The sequence below is a fragment of the Nuphar pumila genome, chromosome 15 (assembly GCF_984573655.1).
Source record: "Nuphar pumila chromosome 15, dmNupPumi1.hap1.1, whole genome shotgun sequence".
Classification (NCBI taxonomy): Eukaryota; Viridiplantae; Streptophyta; class Magnoliopsida; order Nymphaeales; family Nymphaeaceae; genus Nuphar; species Nuphar pumila.
Window position 1 is genome coordinate 33,832,061 of NC_143263.1, and position 23,812 is coordinate 33,855,872.

At 36.3% G+C, this 23,812-nt stretch overlaps 1 protein-coding gene across 1 annotated transcript in view; it reads left to right on the plus strand.

Moving 5' to 3' along the window:
• LOC149815074 (protein tesmin/TSO1-like CXC 2) overlaps positions 1-23,812 on the plus strand; it is a 33,632-nt gene that overhangs the window by 6,449 nt on the left and 3,371 nt on the right. The gene's annotated exons all lie outside the window — the stretch shown is intronic.

A 23,812-nucleotide genomic window follows, 5' to 3' on the forward strand; every position in this document is an offset into this window, starting at 1 on the left:
TTCTTTGTTTAAATCACCATTTAAAAAGGCATTTTTAACATCCATTTGATAGATGTTTCACTTGTTGATAGAAGCAACGGTTATAAGACATCAGACAATGACCATACGAGCTACATGAACAAAAGTTTCTTCATAGTCAATACCATACTCTTGACTATATCCTTTTGCAACTAATCGAGCTTTATATCTTTCAAGGGATCCGTCACTTTTAGTTTTTACTTTGAAAACCCATCTGCACTCTATTGTTTTCTTACCTTTAGGAAGATTTTGAAACTCCCAAGTTTTGACTTTTCTCAGAGCTTCAAGTTCATTGTCCATTGCACTAATCCATTCAGAGCACTTTTGTGCTTCTTCAAAATTTCTAGGTTTTATATAAGAATGAATGACACTAAGACATGCCCTATATTTAGGTGAAAAGAGTCATAGGAAATGAACCTAGAAGGAGTCTTTCTACTTCTTTTGGTTCTACGAGGGATTACTTCGCTCTGAGAAGCACTTGGACCAGTATCATCATATCTTTCAAGAGCACTTCTAAAGTTGTTTCGATCTCTATGAGTATAGGTGATAGGGTCTCTATGTAATCCTTCATCAATATGTTGATGTGGTGAAGGGAGTAAGGGAATGTTTTTCTCAGTTTCAAATTCATTTAGGTTACTTTGATCTGACTCATCATCACTAGGATCATCGTCTTTATTCAATAAATCAAATAGAAAAGAATAATCCACATTCTCATTATGAGATTTACAACGTTCGAATCCACTAAGATTTTCCAAAAAACTCACATTTCTGGAAACATACAGTTTATCACTTTTGACATCATAACAACGAAAACCCTTTTGAGTTTCAGAATAGCCAAGAAAGGCACAAGGAATGACCTTAGGAGAAAGTTTGTCATTCTTATCAGTAAGAACAAAACATTTACATCCAAAGACCCTTAACCTGCTATAATCATGTTCCTTCTCGTATAATTTTTCAAAGGAAGAAGTTTTGCCTAAATTTTTCGATGGAAGTCTGTTTATCAGATAGACAGAGGTAAGGGCGGCCTCAGCCCAGAGATTCTTTGGAATGTTTTGTGAAATGAGTAAAGTCCTAGTTGTTTCAATGATGTGCCTATGCTTTCGTTCGGCTAACCCATTTTATTGGGGGGTTTTCGGACAAGATTTTTGGTGAAGAATACCAAAATTTTCAAGATAACTTTTGAATTCATTTGAGAGGTATTCTCCTCCAGAGTCGGACCTAAGGATTTTTAGGGATCCATTGAATTGATTTAAAATCATCATATGAAAACTTTTAAAAGTTGAAAAAACTTCATGTTTATGTTTAAGAAAATAAATCCAACAAAACCTAGTGTAGTCATCCACAAAAATCACATAATATGAAAATCCTCCCTTTGACATCACAGGAGCCGGACCCCATACATCAGAATGGACAATTTCAAATGGTTTTGTCGTAAACATGGATCTTTGAGAAAAAGGCAAACACTTCATTTTCCCAAGAATACATTCATTACATATAAAATCACTTTTACAAAGATGTTTAATAAAAGGCAAATAAGAGATTTTAACAATATTGGGATGACCCAATCTCTTATGCCATACATGAATATCTTTGTTTTGAACAACATTACAAAATTGACTCTTGGGAACTTGAAGAAAATCAACGTAGTAGAGGTCTCCTCTTCTAGAGCCTTCCCCAATCAATCTCTCGGACTGACGATCTTGTATCCAACATTTATTAGAAGAGAACTTTATATCGCAACCATGGTCCGAGAGTTGGGAGACAGAAAGAAGATTTAGATTAAGTTTTGGGATAAAACAAATTTTTGGAACAAAAAAATCTTGTTTTTCAAAATTGCCTATTCTTTTAATCTCAAGAGGTGTTCCATCCGCGATTGAGACAAAGGATGAAAGAGAATTTTTAGAAAAATTTGAAAGAGAGCAAGTACTTGGGGTCATGTGAAAGGATGCCCCGGAATCTTAAAGCCAAGATGTCTTACCAGGGGAAGAAGATGACATGGTGGCTCCGGAAATGCCTCCCTTGAGAAGAGGTTGCAAAACTTCTACGATTTGTTGAAGGGAAAGAGACTCACTTGATGGAGGTCGTTCTTCTGCTTGGGATGCCATAGCCGTTGCAATTAATTTCTTCCATTTAGGACATATAGGTTTGATATGTCCTGGTTCTTTACAAAAGTGACAAGTCAACTTGCTATAGTCCCTTTTGCCATATCGATCATTTCCTCCTTGGTTCTTGAAATGAGGAGGTCTATAGGTCTTCACGTTATTCCCCGGTCTTGACACGACATTAACCATTTCACCATCTTCTTGAGTAGAAGAGGTAACAAGAATGCTATGATTATTCTTGCTAATCCCCATACGAGTTTCTTCACCACTTAACTTTGTGATAACATCTTCAAGGGAGGGAGATGTAAAAGTGGAGAGAAGAGAGGACCGAACTTGTTCAAATTTGGGTCTAAGACCATTTAGAAAATTGAAGAACTGGTCTTCCTCAAGTTGTTTGTGCCTTAATTCGATTGCTTCTCCACTCCATTTTGGTTCAAGGATGGCAAGTTCGTCCCAAATAGATGATAGTTCAGCAAAGTACTCCCGAATGGTCATATCATTTTGTTGGAGGGTCAAGGCCCTCTTTTGGAGAAAGTACTTGTGAGATAAGTCTCTTGAAGTGTACATTTTCTCAAGATACAACCAAGCTTCGGAAGTTTTTTTAAATTTGATGATATTGGCGTTTATCTTGGTCTCAACAGATGAAAAAATCCAAGATAAGATCTTGAAGTTCTTCATTTCCCAATCATCATGCCTTTTAGAATATTCTTCAAAAGCCTTTTGTCTCTCATCCCCTTCATGGATCTTAATATCCCCTTCTTCAATGATGGTGATTTTGGGTTCCGGTTCCGGTATTGATCCATGAATGTAACCCCAAAGCCCCTTTCCTTTAATATGGGCTTCCATATTACCGGGCCAAATATGATAGTTTTAGCCATTAAGCTTAAACCCAAGAGAGAAATGAGAGTCTTTTTCGCCCATTAGAGAGGAAAGAAGACAAGAAATAATACGTACCTCAAGTATTTTCCGCGTCTTTCTTGATAAAAGAGGCTTCTAAAATATTGCCCGAAGAAGATGATGAAATTCCACTAGAGGGGGGGTGAATAGTGAAATATGATTATGATCGATAAAATAAAATAACTAAGCAATAAGGCACAACACATAAAACATAGAAGTTATACTGGTTCGGTCAATATCCAGACCTACATCCAGTCCCCAAGGAAACCACTTGAGATTTCCACTATAACATCCGAGTCACCGGATAAATAGTACAACACCCTCTTCCCAAGAGGTCTTCTTCTCTCAACAGAGAAGGGCAACACCCTCTTCCCAAGAGGTCTTCTTCTCTCAACAGAGAAGGGCAACACCCTCTTCCCAAGAGGTCTTCTTCTCTCAACAAAGAAGGAATACAGTGAACAACAGAGTTACAATACTTCCTATAGAACCTTCAGAATGATATGAATGCACGAATGAAGGATTCTAAGAATGTTCTGTTTGTCACTCAGAGGATACTCTTTGTCAAAGCGCTGGACTTGACTTTTTCTCTTTTCTTTCTTTTTCTTTTTCTCTTTCTTTTTCAAGGCTCTCTTTTCAAATCACGAATAGAAATTTTTCTCTTTATAAGCTCACACGTCTATTCCATTCCCTGTTTGAATAGTTTATTTGAGTGTGTTTATATAGCTTTTAAAAAGTAGTCGTTACATTTTGGAATTGTAACTTTTTGAGATGTGAAATGTTATGTCATTTCAAAAATATCTTTTAGAGAAGATCGAGAATGCCTTTTTCCATAAGAGTAAAATAGAGGGTACACTAGTCGTTGTATTGTTTTAGGTAATACATATTTTATGTAAAAAGTCTATTTCTTACAATAGTACATTGAACGTTGGGTTGTAGTTTTGTCTTTATTCTAATTAATGATTTGAGGTACATTAGTACTTCTTTGCTTTAAATGAGTGTAAGTACTATGAGTGTTTTGAGATATTTATTTGTACATAGTCATGTCAAGTGTTTTCTTTATGTTGTGTTTTTCAAAGTCTCCAGAGAGAATAAGGACCAAAAGAAGGTCGACATTCTTTGAGAAGGATATTAACAAGGATTTGTTACAGAAGGCATTTAATGCTTTGTAGAGAGAATGATGACTTCAAGTAAGTCGACATTCTATGGTTATGAAAAAGGTAACTAGAGTCCTTTTTAAAACATATTTTATTTGTTTTTCTTATGTGTAGCCGATTTATATTTTTGTCTTCTTCTTGTATTAAAAACATTTCATTAAAGAAGATAACTAAAGTCTTTTCAAAAACATATTTTATTTGTTTTTCTTATGTAGTCGATTTTATGTTTTTGTTTTCTTCTTATAAAAAATATTTCTTTAAAGAGGGAAACTAGAGTCTTTTCAAAAACATATTTTATTTGTTTTCTCCATGTAGTCGATGTTATGTTTTTGTCTTTTTCCTACATTCATTTTTTCATGTTGTCTTGTATATAGTGTAAGGTACAATGACAAAATGTCTTTTTCATAAAAGGTTGTAAGAAGGTACAATTATAATATGACAAAATATCTTTTTCATAAAAGGTTGTAAGAAGGTACACTTATTGGTTTTCAAAAAGGAGCTTTTTGAAACTATCGTATACTTTTATGATATAGTGTTTATGAATGAGTATGTAATATGCAATATGCAAGTTCTTGAAGGTTCTGTTACATATGACTCTAAAGAAGAAAAAAATCTTCATCTTGAGGAAGCCGATTTCTTCATTAGAACTTTAGGAAAGCATGGCTCATCAAGCTTTTTCTTCAAGGAGTATGATTGCACCATAGTTGTACTTGAACAGGAAGTCTCCATCCTTATTGGGTGAGATATCCTTGCATCAAATACTCGTTAGATTTAAGGCAAAACATATTCAGTCATAATATAACATTATTTCAAGAGAACATATTATCATATTATATAAAATCAAATGAGACAGTGTATCATATTATGTGACATCAAAACCGAGTTTCTCAACATTCTCCCCCTTTTTGATGATGACAAAATATGCTTCCCCTGTCAAAAAGACATTATGCATAGAAATAATAATATGATAAAAAAGTGAAATAATGTTTAAAGAGAGAATATTTCTCCAATAATGGAGATAGGTTTTCTCCCCCTTTGTCATGGACAAAAAGGAGGGATTAGAGTAAAAAAAATACAGACCGAAAGTATTTAAAAGTTATTACAGACCAAATATATATATATAAAAAATGAGTCTATCTCGAAGGTGGAGAAGGTGAAGGTGTCCGGTTGGCACGATTCCGCTTGCGAGTCTGCTGCAACAGGGCTTGATTACGAAGGATTCGATCCTGAGTTTGCTCGATATCCATCATAGCAGAAAAGTAATTGAAGGAGGACATTGGATCTGCTTCATCAGAGCCGGGCATGTGCAGGGACCTTAGATTGAAGGTGGTACCATCGAGGACGTGAGAGGGACGGAGGATGACTTCGTTGTGAAGTGGTACTTGGAAGTATTTGAGAATGGGAGTTATAAAACACCCAAAAAGAAGAGGCTCGAATTTCTGATAACGAATAAAGAGGTCGAAAAGAATGGATGACCAATTTATCGGAAGAGAAGAAAGGATTGCGTAGATAAGAAGAGAGATTTTTCGAGGAACTAATCCCTGGCGGGGATGCTTGGGATAGATGTTGTGGAGAAGAATCTGGGCAAGTAGCTGAGCATGAGGTTGGAGATTCCTCATGTGCCACGGAAGTTGGTAGCAGTTGGTGCAGAGAAGTATTTTTTGAAGTACCGATACTCGTTAGATTTAAGGCAAAACATATTCAGTCATAATATAACATTATTTCAAGAGAACATATTATCATATTATATAAAATCAAATGAGACAGTGTATCATATTATGTGACATCAAAACCGAGTTTCTCAACATTCTCCCCCTTTTTGATGATGACAAAATATGCTTCCCCTGTCAACAGATGATCCACTTCAATCTCAAAAAGCTTGAAGGCACGCTTTTCAAGATACTCAAACGGATGAGAATCATAATTCTTCTTCTTTAACGAGGCTTTGATACCATGTAAAAGTATCTTTAACAAGATACTATAATCGATGAAACAATATTCTTGAGAATAAATGTATGAACATACACACACCAAGAACACTTGGAACACTTGTGCACAAAACACGAAATCACAAATGTGCAAATGCACTCATAAGATTCATAAACAATAAAAGGTTGGGCAATAATCCCCAACACCCTTAAGAGAATACAAGAGGGAGTGCCCATACTTATAGGGCATTAGGAGACCTTGGAAGGGGCTCCACATAGTCGTTGGAGCCCCTCCAACGGTCACAAGGGTCCAACGACTAGTTTGTTGGGCCCCTCCCAAGGTGAGTACAATGCATTTAATTAAAAGAAAAGAAATAAAGAAAAAGAAAAAGGAAAATACAAAACATATTCTCGAAAAAAAATATGTGTAAAATGCTTAAACTACCCCTAAGACTAAAGATAGGAATATATATATTTTATATATATAATAGGTAAATACATATATATATATATATAATATATGTATATGTATTACCTTATATATATAAAATATATATACGAAATTACAAGTTTGATTTACATAATTTAACAGAATCGTATGGTACTGTGCAATACAATACATATCGTTACTTTTGGGTTTTGCAATACGATACACACTTGTATCACGATACAAGTGTGTATCATACCTGTATCGATACACCCCTATATCAGGCCGTATTGTACGATACCAGATACCCAAGACTTGAAACTCTTAGAACTTGCGAACGATTTTTTAATGTGCCCAGTCACTTTTTCCATGACACTACTTCTTTGCCTCTGATTTGTTTGATTCAAGTGTATTGTACGATATACCTTCGACACACTTTAAAAGGGTCAAAAGTTACTTTTCCCATTTTGGGTTTTAATTACCTTTTGAGGGCCGATTTCTCCATTTGTCTAGAGGCCATTATATGTGCATTTTCACCATTTTTTCACCCAAAGAACTAGGTTAAGATCTATGTCACATGGGTGCGGGTGCGACGCAATTTCAAAAATTTTGGACACAGGGACTCAGCTATATATATTTATATATATATTTTAAAAAAGATCATAGTCACTCACAGTCACTGTGACTGTGCACACAACACAGTTTGGTTAAATCGATTTTTTTAGTTTTTTGCCCTAAAAAATGGATGAATATAGAGTCGGTCAACGTTGACAGAGTCCAAAACGTGGTTGGACTCGGCCCCGATGCATTGACCGAGTTCGACTCTTCGTTGACCGTGTCCGAAGCTGCACCCGTGTCGGGGCGTGTCGACGTGGGTGCGTTGACCCCCTAGCCGAGTTCGTGTGACATAGGTTAAGATAAAAAAGTGTGTTTCCACCATTTTTTCACTCAAGAAAATGGGTTAAGGTAAAAAAAACTTTATTATGAGTAAAATTACAAAGCTACTCTTCAAAAAAAATTTGCCTTGGAGGGCGCTGCCCCCCTACAAACCCCCGCTAACTTAGTGCGGATCTGCAAAAATTAAAGATTTATATCAAAGTAGAAATCAGGCTCCACACTCCTCTAACAAAGATGGCATAAGATGATCTGACATGACAATGAGACATTCAAGTAATGAGTGGAAACCGCTATTGCCATAATATTTTTGTTTATGTAATATGAAAGTATGAGTCTTGTGTCATGTTCTTAATTGCAAGATATTTAATATTTTGCATTGTTTTTGTGAGATAGTTGATGTTTGATGATGTCTTATGTAGTTCATAGAGACAAATGCTTCATATGTGATTTTATGGTTGCATTTTATGCAATTCATCATTGTTTCATGTGATGTTTTTTTTAGATTTTTTGCTAATCTTTTCTGATTTTTCTTGATTTTTTTGGATTTTTTAGAATTTTGTATTAAAAATTTATGATATTTTACAATATGATACAATATTGTCTTAATTTGGGCCCGACCAATACAGGTAATGATACGATACTTACAACCTTGGTTCTACCTATATTTAAACCTTATGCACAGTTATTTCCTACAATTCAATTTGGATTAGGCCACCATTTCTCATGTCGCTTTTATCTTGCCATAAATCTTAACTATTGGTGATCATAAGCTGGCACCACCATTTTGCAAGTTCATTCACCCTTTCTTTAGAGATCTTGGAAAGGATCAGTAATTCCTTTGTTCATTAATCATTATCATTCCTAAGGTTGCGTCCATATTGGCTTGGTCAGAAAAGGAAGGTATGTCCTTGATTGTATTGAACTGTAAAGAGTACATTCTGGATTGATGTACAAAGAGGAAATGAACGGTCTATGATATGAAGATCGTGACCAGTCGCCATTTGGTATGAAATGTTTGTAGGTCGCCACCAAATATTGTAACCTTGAATGGTTGAATGGCCATTCCATAATTACATCCAGAAGGAGGCTTGTTTAGCTGATGTGACCACTCTTGGATGGGTTTATATGTTGGGGACAGTCTTCTCCCTATGCTAGAAAATTTTATTTGGTATTTGATTTTGTCCTTTCTGCTTGTTATTTTTGTATTACTGAGGTATTGGATTTTCTTATTCACCTTTCATATTCTATATTTTACTGAAATTCTAATTTAGACTCTTTAGAAAGATGCCCAAGTGATTTATCTAGATTGTATATTAACTTGTACCTGCATACACATGCCCACATTTGCATGTTTGTGTGCAGAAATTATTGGAATTGCCAATACTTCACTGGACACACTTACATATTGAAATTTTGGACACACATTGAAATTTTATCTTTCATGAAAAATTTCAAGCTTGTCCATGGTACTTGCTTAAAACATAAGATCTGTGCTTTTATTCGCATTCCATTTTTATATGAATTTCTTTGAAAACATCTAGCGTTTGCTTTATATGTGTTTATTTACTTTACTATGTTACAAAAGCAATTTCCATATCAGTTTGGCACATGCTGTTAGAATTTCATCTGCACCTGCATTAAAAGAGAGAAAACAGAGGGAGAGAGGGAGAGAGACGAGAAGAGAAAACCAAAAGGAGCCTCTGCGGCTGTCACGATTTCTGTGTCTCAGAAATCGTGACCTAATGCATTGTATAAAGACACTTAAGTGTACATGGGTCGGGTCAGGTCTTATATAATATCCGAACCCAACCCAGAAAAAGAAATACATTTAAATTTTACACTAATACATAAAATGGAATGAACTCGGGTCTGGTATAGGATCCAGACCCGAAACACTATACACCTTTTTCACCCCCCTCAAGTTGATCATGGTTATGAACCGTGCACAACTTGCCTTTGAGCGTCCAAAAACGATCCTTTGTTAATCCTTTCGTAAATAGGTCCGCAACTTGTTGTTCAGTATTGACGAACTCAGGCTCAATCTCTTTTTCTTCAACTTTCTGTCTCACAAAGTGTTGGTCAATTTCAATGTGTTTAGCACGACTGTGATGTACTGGATTGAATGACATGTTAATAGCACTTTGGTTGTCACATAGCAAGGTAGTGTGAGAGATCTTTTCTCCTACTTCAGTCAGTAGATGTCTGATCCATGTGACTTCGGCAGTGGCAGCAACCATAGATCTATATTCAGCCTCAGTACTTGATCTAGCGATAACTTTTTGTTTTCTATTGCTCCAAATGACTAAATTTCTTCCAATGAAGACACAATATCCTGATGTAGATCTTCATTCATCAGGATCCCCAGCCCAGTCTGCATCACAATATACAGTGAGTCCATGCTCATCTTTGCCATATGACTGTGGTGAGTATGTCAATCCATCCCCAATAGTCCCTTTCAGATATCTAAGGATCCTCTTGACAGCTTCCATATGTCTAGTACGTGGCGCATGCATAAATTGAGATACTTGATTGACTGAATAAATAATATCTGGTCTAGTGAAGGTCAGATACTGTAACACTCCTATTATGCTTCGATACCTGGTGGGATCATCACACAAATCTCCATCATGGGCACTAAGTTTTTGATGCAGCACACTCGGAGTTCCCAGAGGTTTGCAGTCTTTCATACCTGCCTTGCGGAGAACATCTATGGTGTACTTGTGTTGTGTGAGTGTCAAGCCATGAGTTTGATTATCAACTTCTACACCATGAAAATAGCGTAGAGTTCCAAGATCTTTCATTTTGAACCTCTGACCTAGTAAGTCTTTCACTTCTTGGATGTGAACCACAAAATTTCCTGTGATAACAATATCATCAACATAAATTAATAACAGAGTGGTCACAGTCTGACTTCTAAAAAAGAACAATGAGTGGTTCAGCATGGAACGCGAAAATCCATGTTTCTGAATCTCTAGTGAGAAGCTATCAAAGCAAGAGCGAGATGCTTGTTTCAGACCATAGATAGCTCTCTTTAACCTGCACACATGGGTTTTACAATTTTGTTCTTGATATCCAGGGGGTTGCTCCATATACACTTCCTCCTTCAAGTCCCCATGCAAGAAGGCATTCTTTACATCAAGCTGACTCAACTTCCACCCATGCTCAACAGCTAGAGAGATAATAATCCGAATTGTTCCCATTCTTACAACCGGACTAAAAGTCTCGTCATAGTCTTGCCCTGCTTCTTGAGTGAATCCTTTTGCTACGAGCCTTGCCTTGTATCGCTCAATAGTTTCATCTGGCTTGTACTTTATCTTGTAGACCCATTTACATCCAACAACATTTTTGTCAGGCGGTCTGGGAACGACTTCCCAAGTTCCACATTTATGCAAAGCTTGCATTTCATCATTCATAGCTTCTACCCACTTGGTAGAAGTGGCTGCCTGGTAGTACATAGTGGGCTCATCTTCTTTATTGAGAGCAGTTAAAAACAACTGAAGATCCAAGGAAAAGTTGTTATAGTTGACCCACCTGTCAATGGGATGTCGTATGCGGCTTGATTTTCTGATCTCAGGAGTGTGAGAAGGGGTCAGATTGCTGATTGAAGCATGATCTGAATGGCTTGATGTCATCAGTCTTTGTCTGGAATAGACAATGCCTTTGTATCTGCCAGGTATTTTTTCTGAATTCTGGGACCCCGACATCTCAGTGTTTTCAGACATCTCTTCTTCTTGCTGCACGCAATCTGGTGAACATGCTTCGCTGGAGCTAGCAAAAAGTTCTGAACTCAACCAAGGATAGTAAACTTCAGTTGGTATATTGGTTGCATCAGCTTTGTCATCGAAATTTTGCTCATCAAAGACAACATTTCTTGAGATTCTGATACGTTTGTTGGTAGGATCATAGCACCTATATCCTTTGTAGTCATCTGCGTATCCCACAAACCTACACTTCTGGGCTTTGTCTTGAAACTTGTTTCTCAGGGACCGATCAACATGCACATAGCAAACACATCCAAAAACACGCAGATCATGATAACTAGGATGAGCTCCAAAGAGACAGTGATAAGGAGACTTGTTTTCCAGAATGACCATTGGCAATCTATTTATCACATGCACGGCAGAATGAAAGGCTTTTGTCCATAGGTTGGTGGGAAGATTGCTGTCATGAAGCATACTCATGGCACTTTCAACGATATGTCTATGTTTTCGTTCAGCAATCCCATTTTGTTGAGGAGTGTGAAGGCATGACACCCTTCTTCTTATTCCGTTATCTTGAAGAAAAGAAATAAAATCATGGGATGAAAATTCCCCACCTCCATCGCATTGGAAAAACTGAATGGACTCAGAAAATTGGTTTTTGACCAAGGAAAAAAAATTTTGAAACAAAGAGAAGACTTCTGACTTGTTTTTTATGAAATATATCCAAGTGTATCGAGAATAGCTATCAACAAAGATTAGATAATATTTGCTTCCGGACCCAGAGAAAATTGGGGCGGGTCTCCACACATCAGAACAAATGATCTCAAAAGGTTTTGAAGCTCTATTACTAATTGAATGGAAAGGCAATACATGACTCTTGCACAAAAGGCAACTGGAACATTTATGACTACTCTCATCCCCTTTAAGACTTTCTTTTGGAATGAGATTATTAGAAACAAGTTTCTCACTAAAATGACTCCCACAATGTCCTAACCTACTATGCCATATGGATGACTTATTGCATTCAGAGATACTAAAAACACTAGCAGAAGAGGAGGAACATGACTCTGATGAAGGCTTCGAAATCAGGTGAGAAGGGCGAACATCACGACATGGAGCTTCTTCAAAGACATACATGTTGCCTCGTCTTTTTCCTTCAACGAATGTTTCCCTCGTGCGTAGGTCCTTGACCTGCACAGAGAAGGGAGTGAATTCAACTGAAGCATTATTATCATCAATAAGTTTAGAGACGGAGACAATATTTTTCTTAATGTCAGGGGCATGAAGAACGTCAGAAAGAGTAAGAGTGGAATGTGACATGGGGATAACAATTTTTCCAACATGGGAAACAATTTTTCCAACATGGGAAACAGGATGGTGTGATCCATCTCCAGTGACAATCTTACTTTTTCCAAAATAAGGAATAAGATTATAAATTTTACCTGCATCGCCTGTCACATGAGTCGCTGCCCCGAAATTGACAAACCAAGTGCCTTCATCATTTTGCTTCAATTTTAACTCTGACAAGGCAGATATCAGCAAATCTTTAATTTCTTCATTGTCTCTGGTATTTGTGAACTTTCTCTTGATTTCTATCTGTGGACTCTTTCCTTTATTCTCTGGATTATGCCAACAATTCGCCTTGATATGTCCCTTTTTGTTACAAAGGAAGCAAGTAGGGATGGATCTTGTTCCCTGCGCATGAGTAAACGTGAGTGGGAAGCAAACCACGCCCTCCGTGTCCACTTCGCCCTTGTCCTCCTCGTCTTCGTCCTCTACCATAGGTCACTCCTGTAGCAAAAACTTCTTGAGAATTTGAATGATTATGAGTTTCTTCAGAGAATCCCTTTAGAGTCATTTCATATTGGATCAATTTGGCTCGTAGCTCATCAAAGGTAGGAAGAACATGGAGACACAATAGTGAAGTGACTATCATGTTGTAGTCAGATCCCGATCCACTCAGGGTTTGTTGCACCATGTCACTGTCACTAACGGCACACCCTATAACTGCAAGTTGATCTGTGATGGTCTTCATCTTGTTCAAATATTCCATGATGGTCATGGAATCTTTCCTTAACAACTGAAATTCTCTTTTTAAAAAAACTACTCTTGCTTGAGAAACCTGCGAATACATATGAACCAGTCGTTCCCAGAGTTGTAGAGCTGTACAATTGTCAGGAATGGCAAGAAGGATCTCTTGAGACAGGGTGGATGTGATGTATGCAACAACTGACTGGTCTTTTCTTTCCCAATTGAGGAATTCAGCATTTTTAACATACACGATTGAACTCGCCCCTTTGTCATCTTTTTCTTCTCTCGGGCTAAATTCTGGTGGAACTGAAGTGGTTCCATCCAGGTGACCTAAGAGGCCTTGACTCCTTATGAAAGGAATAATCTGTCTCTTCCAGATCAAGAAATTTGAGGTATTCAACTTCTCAGAAACAAGTTGGTTGAGAAAACTTGAAGAAAGATTTGATTGAGGGTGGTAGGGATCCATAGAGAATAAGAATCAACAGATAGAGAATAAGAATCAACAGACAAAAAGTTCAACCTTCTCCCAACACTCTTTTTTTTTGCTGTCAGAGAATCGTAGACTGTTAAAATCAGAAAATGAAGAAACTTGGGCCTTTCTGTGCACCAAAAAGGGGCTTGTGCGAAAAGAAAATCACACGTTAAGAAACCCCTCCTTTGACCCTTTCAACAAAGGGAAATCAAGAATGATAATGTGCAGCAGAGCACAGGGAATCAAAGGAAAGCACTATAACAGAGAGATTTTGGAAAAGAGAGAATGAAAAGGGAATCAAAGGATTAATAGGAACAAATTTAATATCTCACGTGAATCAGTTCACGAATTCACGTGAAGAGACGTTAACCCACGATCTGGGAGAAGACCGATGCTTCACGTGAACCAGTTCACGTGAAATGCAGTCAATCCACGATCTGGATTCACGTGAATAGAGTGCCCGTGAATCACAGATTCACAAAAATGTAACTCACGTGAGGTGTGAGTACACAGGAAGATTCAGAAAGGGGGAAAGAAAAGAGGCGAAGGAGAAAGAAGAACAGAAAAAAAATGAAAAGCGAAAAACCTCAAATTTTTTATCGTTGTCACGAGCCAGAGTTCCTTTTTGCCTCTAGAAGGATCTACGCGCTGATACCATGTTAGAATTTCATTTGCACCTGCATTAAGAGAGAAAACAGAGAAAGAGATGGAGAGAGGGAGAGAGACGAGAAGAGAAAACCAAAAGGGGCCTCTGCGGCTGTCACGATTTCTGTGTCTCAGAAATTGTGACCTAATGCATTGTATAAAGGCACTTAAGTGTACATGGGTCGGGTCGGGTCTTATATAATATCCGAACCCAACCCAGAAAAAGAAATACATTTAAATTTTACACTAATACATAAAATGGAATGAACTCGGGTCTGGTATAGGATCCAGACCCGAAACACTATACACCTTTTTCACATGCTATATCACAAACTCAGGAAGGGACAATAGAAGTTCCAATCTCTCCTTTTGGCTGTAAATGCTTTTCTTAATCCAATATGTGGAAGGTTTTATTCTTTGTCAATAAGATGAGTTGGAATCGCTAACCTATTGTTCTTGAATTTTATATTTAATTCATTTGTCCCTTTAGGCTCTTCAAGTGCATTTGGTTACACCTAATATTACAGTGAACTTGAACATGAAGTCATAGTTTAATAATTTGCAACCCCATGTCCTTGGCATGTTTGAGTTAATAAAACCATAGTGTTGAAATATAGTAAAAAATGAAATAATTTTGAAAGGAATAAGCATTTGGGTGCTACCCAAATATTCTTGCATAAGAATATGACCTCATAAAAAATGTGGGACCACTCTTTTAGATAGTACCCTAATAATATGAAACTATCCCTCACACTCTCTCCCCTATTTTGGTGGCATCCTCAAAATAGGCAGCTAATCTCAAGTTCTCAACCCATGCCTCATTCTGTCATTCTAAATGACCACTAAATATTGGAGTTTGTTTTAGGCCGTATAGTGAATCAGCTTGTATACCTTCTCATTTCAGGAGTATAATAATTTCAGGAACTGCCTTTCAGTGTAAAAGCAATGATATATTGTAGCATAAAATCATCTAAATACCTTAGATGGTAATTTTCAGTAAATAATTTCATATTAACCATTTTTATGATCTTGCATCTCTCAACCATGGCACATGCAACTTTCATCATTGCCTTCAACAATCCAAAATGTTGTTGGTTATAAATTTTCCTCGACAAATGATTCGGATCATTCTGTCATTAGAGAGAGAGAGAGAGAGAGAGAGAGAGAGAGAGAGAGTAATCACCAAATCTTGCTAATAATTTGAAGATGTTGCATTCTTGCAATCTTTTGGTCAAAAACTAGAATATCAAGCTTTTGGAAAAAGCTAAAATGAAAATATTGTGAAAATTTTGGTTTTTTGTTGATTGAGTTTTTTACTTTATAACTTTTTAATTACTGTTTTTGTGGGGACAAAAACATATATACATGTATGTATGTATATATATATATACTTGTCAAAGGCATCGCATAGGCGACCTAGGCGTAGTCCCACCGCCTGGGATTTTGGGTTTGGGCGGTGGGGCGCTATTTTACTGCCTAGCTGACCTAGGCTCCGGATAGGCTGTTACCGACTAGGCTTAAGGACAGTTTTGTCCTTTTTTTACTTTTCCAAGAGAAAGTATAAAAGGGGAAGTGAGTAGTCCTTCCCCCTTTTCGCTCTCTCTCGCACTTCCCCTGTTTCATTTTCTCTCTCTCTCTTGGTTTGTTGCAGCGAGAAGAAAAATAAGAAAAAAACTAGAACAGGTACACACACACTCTCTCTCGGATAAGCAAGAGGTTTTAAGTTGAGTAAGACTAAGACAGAATATATGAAATGTCGGTTTAGTAAGCAACGAAGTAGTGATGGGAGTGTAGTGAAGCTTGGTGAGCAAGAAATACCGGTGGATGACTGTTTCAAATATTTGAGATCTATCATTCAAAAGTATGGAGAAATTGATGGAGATGTAAATCATAGGATAAAGGTTGGGTGGATGAAATGAAAAAGTGCAACTGGAGTGTTGTGCGATCGTAGAATGCCATTGCGGTTGAAGAGAAAGTTTTATAGGGCGACAATTAGGCCCGCTTTACTATATGGTACAGAATGTTGGGCTGCCAAGAGACATCATATCCAAAAAATGAGTGTAGTTGAGATGCGTATGCTTAGATAGATGTGTGAAAATATAATAAGATAAGATTCAAAATGAGGAGATACGTAAGAAGGTAGGCGTTGCATCCATTGAAAATAAGATGAGAGAGAATTGTTTATGGTGGTTTGGACATATTCGGCGAAGGCCTAATGATGCTCCAGTTAGAAGGATGGAGAAATGGGAAAATATATTAGTTAAAAGAGGTCGGGGTAGGCCTAAGAAGACTTGGATGGAGATGATAGGAAAGGATATGAATGCTTTGAACCTCACCGAGGACATGGCATTGGATAGAAATGATTGGAGGAGAAGGATTCATGTGGAAGACCCATAATGATTTTCTTTTTTAGTTCATATTGCCGACCCCAATTGTTTTGGGATGAAGGCGTAGTTGTTGTTGTTTGGTATTGTAAATTTAGTAGACTATGTCAGATGCAGATGCGGGTGCAGATGCAACACTTTAAAGAAACTTTAGGTGCAGGGGTGCGGGTATGTATATATATATATATATATATATATATTTAACATTTTTAAGTTAACACTAATGAAATAAAAATAATTATCATATCATCAATTCATCATTGCATAAATTCATGCAATAAATCAAATTAACAATCTACAATTGCTATTCCTTGTCAATAAAAAATAACACACTGGTGCGGAGGTGCATATATATATATATATATGTTGTGAAGATGTCTTCAAAGAGACTATGTGCACAAAAGCACTAAGTTCTTAACTAGTGATGTGTGCACAAAGGCACAAGATAAATACTTGAAAAAGTGTGCACAAAGGTACAATCCAAAAGATTACAAATGCATAAAGGCATAAAAATAAAATGGAATCTTTATTGAATGTTGAGAGAGCTTTTCCCAAAAGCTTAAAGAATATAAAGGGGATGAACCCCTATTTATACAAGCGGAGACCCTTGGAGGAGCTCCACGTATAGACATTGGAGCCCCTCCAACGTTCACATTATGGACCGTTGGAGGGGCCCCGCGTCTATGATTGTGGGCCCCTCAATGGCTTACAAAAAGAAAATAAAGAATAAAAAAGAAAAAGAAAAGATAAAATACAAAAAAAAGAATATAGAAAGAGCATATCCAAAAATGAATATGCATGAAGAAAAGAAAAAGATAATTTTACCCTTGTAAGGTTTTTCAAATATATATATATATATATAATCTCTCTCTCTATATATATACGTAGATATATATAAATTACATTTTAACATCCCCCCTCAAACTTACGGTATAATGACTGCAAGTTTGCCAAGAAGAAAAATGAATCTAGGAGAATAGAGTGCCTTAGTAAAGTAGTCCGCGATGTCACATAAGGTAGATCAATGACTTTCTTTAGGTATTCTTCTCTAACATAGTAGCAGTCCATCTCGTTATGCTTCGTTCGCTCATGAAATGTGTGATTCTTGACAATATAGATTGCACTTTTGTTGTCACAACACATTTTCGTAGGTACTTGAATACGAACCCCCATATCTTCTAGCAATTGCTGAATCCAAACAATTTTCATGGTTGTAGTTGCCATGACTCGGTATTCAACCTTGGTAGAAGAGAGCGACACCTTATGTTGTTTCTTGCATCTCCAAGAAACAAAAGATTCACCTAGAAAGTCATAAAAACCAGTGATAGAGTGACAATTATTTAGATCACCTCTTTAATTAGAGTCAATATAATCTATTAAATTTAATTTAGAAGATAATACTCTCTTATTTATGGACCCTTTACATATCTGATGATTCGAAGAATGACACTCGTATGAATTGATGTAGGGGCATGCTGAAATTGACTTGCAACATGCACGACATGAGATATATTCGGCCTAGTAATGCTAAGATACATCAAAGATCCAACGAGTTGCTTGTAAGGAGTGAGATCTTCTAGAGGAACCCCATCATCAATCTTCAACTTTGTTCCTACTACTTCAGGAGTTTCGCAAATTTTGTCATTTGTAATTCCTGACCTGTCAATGACCTCACAAGCAAGTTTAGTTTGAGACAAAAAATAACCCCTGTGAGAGTAGGAAACTTTAATGCCTAAGAAATATGTTAGAAAACCTAAATTCGACATTTCAAATTTTTCTGTTAATGTAGACTCGATACTCTTGATTCCTTTGGCATCATCACCTGTGATCAACATATCATCAACATATAATAACAAAATTACAATTCCTACATCGAATTTCTTGACAAACAGAGCAATGTCTGTATAACATGAAATAAAACCATTTTCTACCATCAAATTGTTAAATCGATCATACCAAGCTTTAGGAGCTTGTTTCAAGCCATAGAGAACTTTTTATAGACGAAGAACTTTACCCTTAGGCACATCCATCCCCAGAGGAGCATCCATGTAAACTTCTTCTTTTAGGTCTCCATTTAAGAATGCATTTTTAACATCCATTTGATATATGTTCTATTTTTTAATAGAGGTAGTTGTAATTAGGCACCTAACAGTGACCATTCACGCAACAAGGGTAAACGTTTCATCGTAATCTATTCCATATTCTTGACTATACTCCTTGGCGACTAGACGAGCTTTATATCTTTCAAGAGACCCACCACTTTTAGTTTTGACTTTGAAAACCCACCTACACCCTATTGTTTTCTTTCCTTTAGGTAAGTTTTGAAATTCCCAAGTTTTAGCTTTTCTAAGAGCTTTAAGTTAATTATTCATTGCATCTCTCTGTTCTGTCATTTTCTTGGCTTCTTCAAAATTCTTAAGTTCTACATATGAATAAATGACACTAAGACATGCTCTATGTTTAGGTGAGAATGATTCATAGGATATAAATCTAGAAGGGTTTCTTCTAGTTCTTTCGATCCTACTGGGATTGTTTATTGAGGAAGGTTCACTAGGTTGACTATATTTTTCAATTGCACTTCTAAAATTGTTTCTATCTCTATGGGTATAAGTGATTGGTTCATTAGATATTCCTTCTTCGATAGATTGCTCAAGAAATTGAGAATTATCACTCACTTGTGTATCATTACAATGAGCATCTAATGTCATTTCATCATCACTACAAATATTCTCATTTCTAGACAATAATTCAAACAAAAGGAATAATCCGTATTATCTTTATGAGATTTATAATCTTCAAAACCACTAACATTTTCTAAAAATGTTACATTTGTAGCAATATATAGCTTATCATTTTTAATATCATAACACTTGAATCCCTTTTGTGTTTTCGAATATCCAAGAAATGCACAAGGAATGACTTTTGGTGAAAGTTTATCATTTTTTTTCGATAAGAACAAAACATTTGCACCAAAAAATTCTTAGTCTATTATAACCAGGTTTCTTTTGATACATAATTTCAAAAGGCGATATTTTATTCAATTTTTTTAAAGGAAGGCGATTTATAAGATAAACAGATGTAAGAGCCGCCTTGGCCCAAAATATTTTATGAATTTTTTGAGAAATAAGTAAAGTCCTAACGATTTCAACTATATCTCTATGTTTTCATTCGACTAAGATATTTTGTTAAGGTGTTTTGGGACATGATTTTGATGAATAATTTCATTAATCTCAAGATAGTTCTTAAAATCATTTGAGAGATATTCTCCTCCGGAATCGGTCCTAAGAATCTTTAACTTACCATTAAATTGATTTTTGATCATCATGTGATAGGTCTTAAAAGACAAAAAAATCTCATGTTTATGCTTAAGAAAATATATCCAATAATATCTAGAATAATCATCGATATAATAAGAGTATCCGCCTTTAGATATAACAGGTGCTAGTCCCCATACATCCTAATGCACAATTTCAAATGGTTTAGTTGTAAACATAGTTCTTTGTTCAAAAGCCAAGCTTCTTATTTTTCCAAGAATAAAATCATTACAATTGAAGTCGTTTTTACATAGATCTTTAACAAAATGCAAATAAGAAAGTTTGGCAATATGGGGATGCCCAAGACGCTTATGCCAAGCATTTATATCTTTATGTTGGGCAATGTTACAAAAAGAATGTTTTGGAATTTGAAGAAATTCCATATAATATAAATCTCCTTTCCTAGAGCCTTTCCCAATCAACTTCCCGGACCGGCGATCCTATATCCAACATTTATTTGATGAGAATTTGATATCACACCCATGGTCTGATAGTCGAGAGACCGAAAGCAAATTTTAATTTAACTTAAGTATAAATCTAATTTTAGGAATAAAAAATCCTTGATTTTCAAATTTCTTTGATTTCAAGAGAAGCTCCATCCGTGATTGAAACAAAAGGAGATATAGTTTTTGTGTATTTGGAAAGTGCAAAAATATGTGGAGTTATATGAAAAGAGGCACCCAAATCTAAAGCCAAGAAGTCTTATCGGGAGGAGAGAAGGTGGACATGGTGGCCCCGAAAATGGATCCTTTGAGAAAAGGCTAAAGAGCTTCCATAATTTGACTTAGTGATAGTGCTTTATTGTTGGAAGTAAATGAACCCTCATCTTTATGTGGTTGAAATGTTGTAGACATAGCTACTTTTTTCTTCCATTTTAGACAAACCGGTTTAATGTGCCCCGGTTCTTTGCAAAAATAACAAATAATTTTACCATAATCTCTTCCTTGGTACCTTCTATTTTGGCCACCATTTTGACCACCATCTTCTTTTGCTCCTTGATTTTAAAATTTATTAAAATGAGGGGGTTTATATGTTTTCAAGTTATTCCCCGGTCTAGAATCAACATAAGCTCCTTCATTTTCATCTTTTGTTGAAGGAACAACCAACACACTTTGATTGATTTTGTCCATTCCCAATCTAGTTTCTTCTCTACTTAATTTAGTAAGAACATCTTCTAGAGGTGGCGAGGTAAAAGAAGATAAAAGAGAAGATCTAGTTTGCTCGAATTCGGATCTAAGCCTATTCAAAAAATTGAAGGAAGTGATATTCTTCTAATTGCTTGTGGCGTAGCTCAATAGCTTCTCCACTCCATTTTGGTTCAAGGAGTGCAAGCTCATCTCAAATGGATGATAGTTCAGTAAAATATTCTATAATAGACATTTCTCCTTGTTGAAGAGTTAACGCCTTTTTATGAAGGTAATATTTATGGAATAGATCTCTTGAGGTATACATCCTCTTAAGATAATCTCAAACTTGAAATGCCTTTTTAAACTTCAAAATATTGACATTTATCCTTGTCCCCATCGTGAAAAAAATCCATGAAAGGATTTTGTAATTCTTCATTTCCCATTCTTCATGTTTTTTGTTATATTCTTCAAAGGATTTCTCTCTTTCTTCTTCATCAAGAACCTTAATTTCACCTTTTCAATTATAGTGATTTTTGGTTCGGGTTTGAGAATCGTAACTTTGACATAGCCCCAAAGTCCTTTTTCCCTTAATATGAGCTTCCATATTGCTAACCCAAACATGATAGTTAGACTCATTGAGTTTGAATCCGAGGGAAAAATGAGAATCTTTTTTCCCATGGAGATGCTTTTATGAGAAAGAAAGTCTTCTAAATTTGAAATCTTACCACATCGGGTCTTCTTTGAGCTTACTTGATGTATTGCGCTTCATTTGAAATAGTTTACAAGAGCTTTCCACACCAAACGAAATAGAGGAGCATGCACGTTCTTCTAGGCGACCACCGTGATGACGCAATATCCAAGCTATTCTTTTAGAGACCAAGCTCTGATGCCATGTGAAGATGTCTTCAAAGAGACTATGTGCACAAAAGCACGAAGTTCTTAAAGGAACAGGATGAACACTTCCAAAAGATTACAAATGCACAAAGGCATAAAAATAAAATGAAATCTTTATTGAATGTTGAGAGAGCTTTTCTCAAAAGCTTAAGGAATACAACGGGGATGAACCCCTATTTATACAAGAGGAGACCCTTGGAGGGGCTCCACATATAGACGTTGGAGCCCCTCCAACGGTCACATTATGGACCGTTGGAAGGGCCCAACATCTATAATTGTGGGCCCCTCAATGGCTTACAAAAAGAAAATAAAGAATAGAAAAAAGAAAAGAAAAGACAATATAATACAAAAAAAGGAAATAGAAAGAGCATATCCAAAAATGAATATGCATGAAGAAAAGAACAAGACAATTTTACCCTTAAAGGGTTTTGCAAATATATATATATATATATATATGTATATTACATTTTAACATATATACACTTGTGTGTGTGTGCACATTTATGTATATATATATATATATAATATAGATAAAACTGGACTTGGTTAGGGTTAACTGAATTTACTTTTGGATAGAAATGGACCTCAGTGTGATTGACTTCACCTGGAAGCCATGTCCAAGTGTCGCACCCGCATGGGTGCGGGTGCGGGTGCAGGTGCGAGTGCGACGTGGGTGCATATGTATGTGTACGTTTGTATGTGCGTGTGTGAATTTTGTAATATATCACATCTAAAAGTTTAGTATAGGCGGTAATATTTTTGTAATATTCGAAACACTAATGTAGTAGCACCATGATTGACAACACCCTCAAGCTCTGACCTAACGAGTTTTTTGTTTCTTATCTCTCCTCTCTTTGTTCCATAACTTTGGGCCATAATCATATCTTCTTTCCCCCTTCTAAATCACACCACCATGAAAATACAACTTTTCCTCCCAAAACCACCAACCATAGACCATCAAAATCCTCATGTTTTACCTTGAGATTTTGACCAGCTTGAGAAGGGTTTTATGGCATTGCAACCAATGGTAGTGATGAGAAATGTGCAACCATGAGGGTTGACATCCACTAATTAGAGGGATGAACAAGGCAGAGCTGACAAGATGGGAGATATGGGAGGAGCTTGTCCTTTGTGTCTACATGTGTTATTAAGGTCACATGGCCAAAATGGGATGTCCCAGTGACATGCCCTATGAGAAGTTTGCAACATTAACAATCCCTATATTTGGTCATGTTGACTCAAGGTTGCCAGGCTTGGAAGTGGAAACAAGAAATGATATGGGAAGCGGAAGCCAGAAGCGAGACATTTTAGAGTTTATAGGAAGTGAGAAGCCAAGAATCAATTTGAAAGTGAAATGTGAATAAACAAAAAATGATATAATTATTGAATCGAAATCAAATGGAAAGTGAATAAAACTAAAATAAAAATGACTTAATTTCATGATTTTTTTAGTGTAAAAGTTAAATTTTTGTTAAAATCTAAAAATGATGGTTATCATTTTAGAGAAAACACAGGAGTGAGTGGGAAGTACATGTGCGAGAAGCATATAAGAAATATGCAGGGAAGCATATAAGAAATATGCAGGGAAGCATGAGCGAAGCATGGAAATATTTACTCATGTTTGGGCAAGCTTGCCTATTCTGGTTTATGTTTTCTCTTTGCTGTATGGTTCATCTGGGGGAGAGAATAAACTTCAAGAAGTAGTGAGTAGTGTGTCTTTTGTTTGGCAATACTAGCTATATAAACATACACTTGGCAGGGCATGGACCTTTTTCCTTTTTTTTTGAGTTGGTGGATCATATGGTGAGTAGAGGCAGTTGG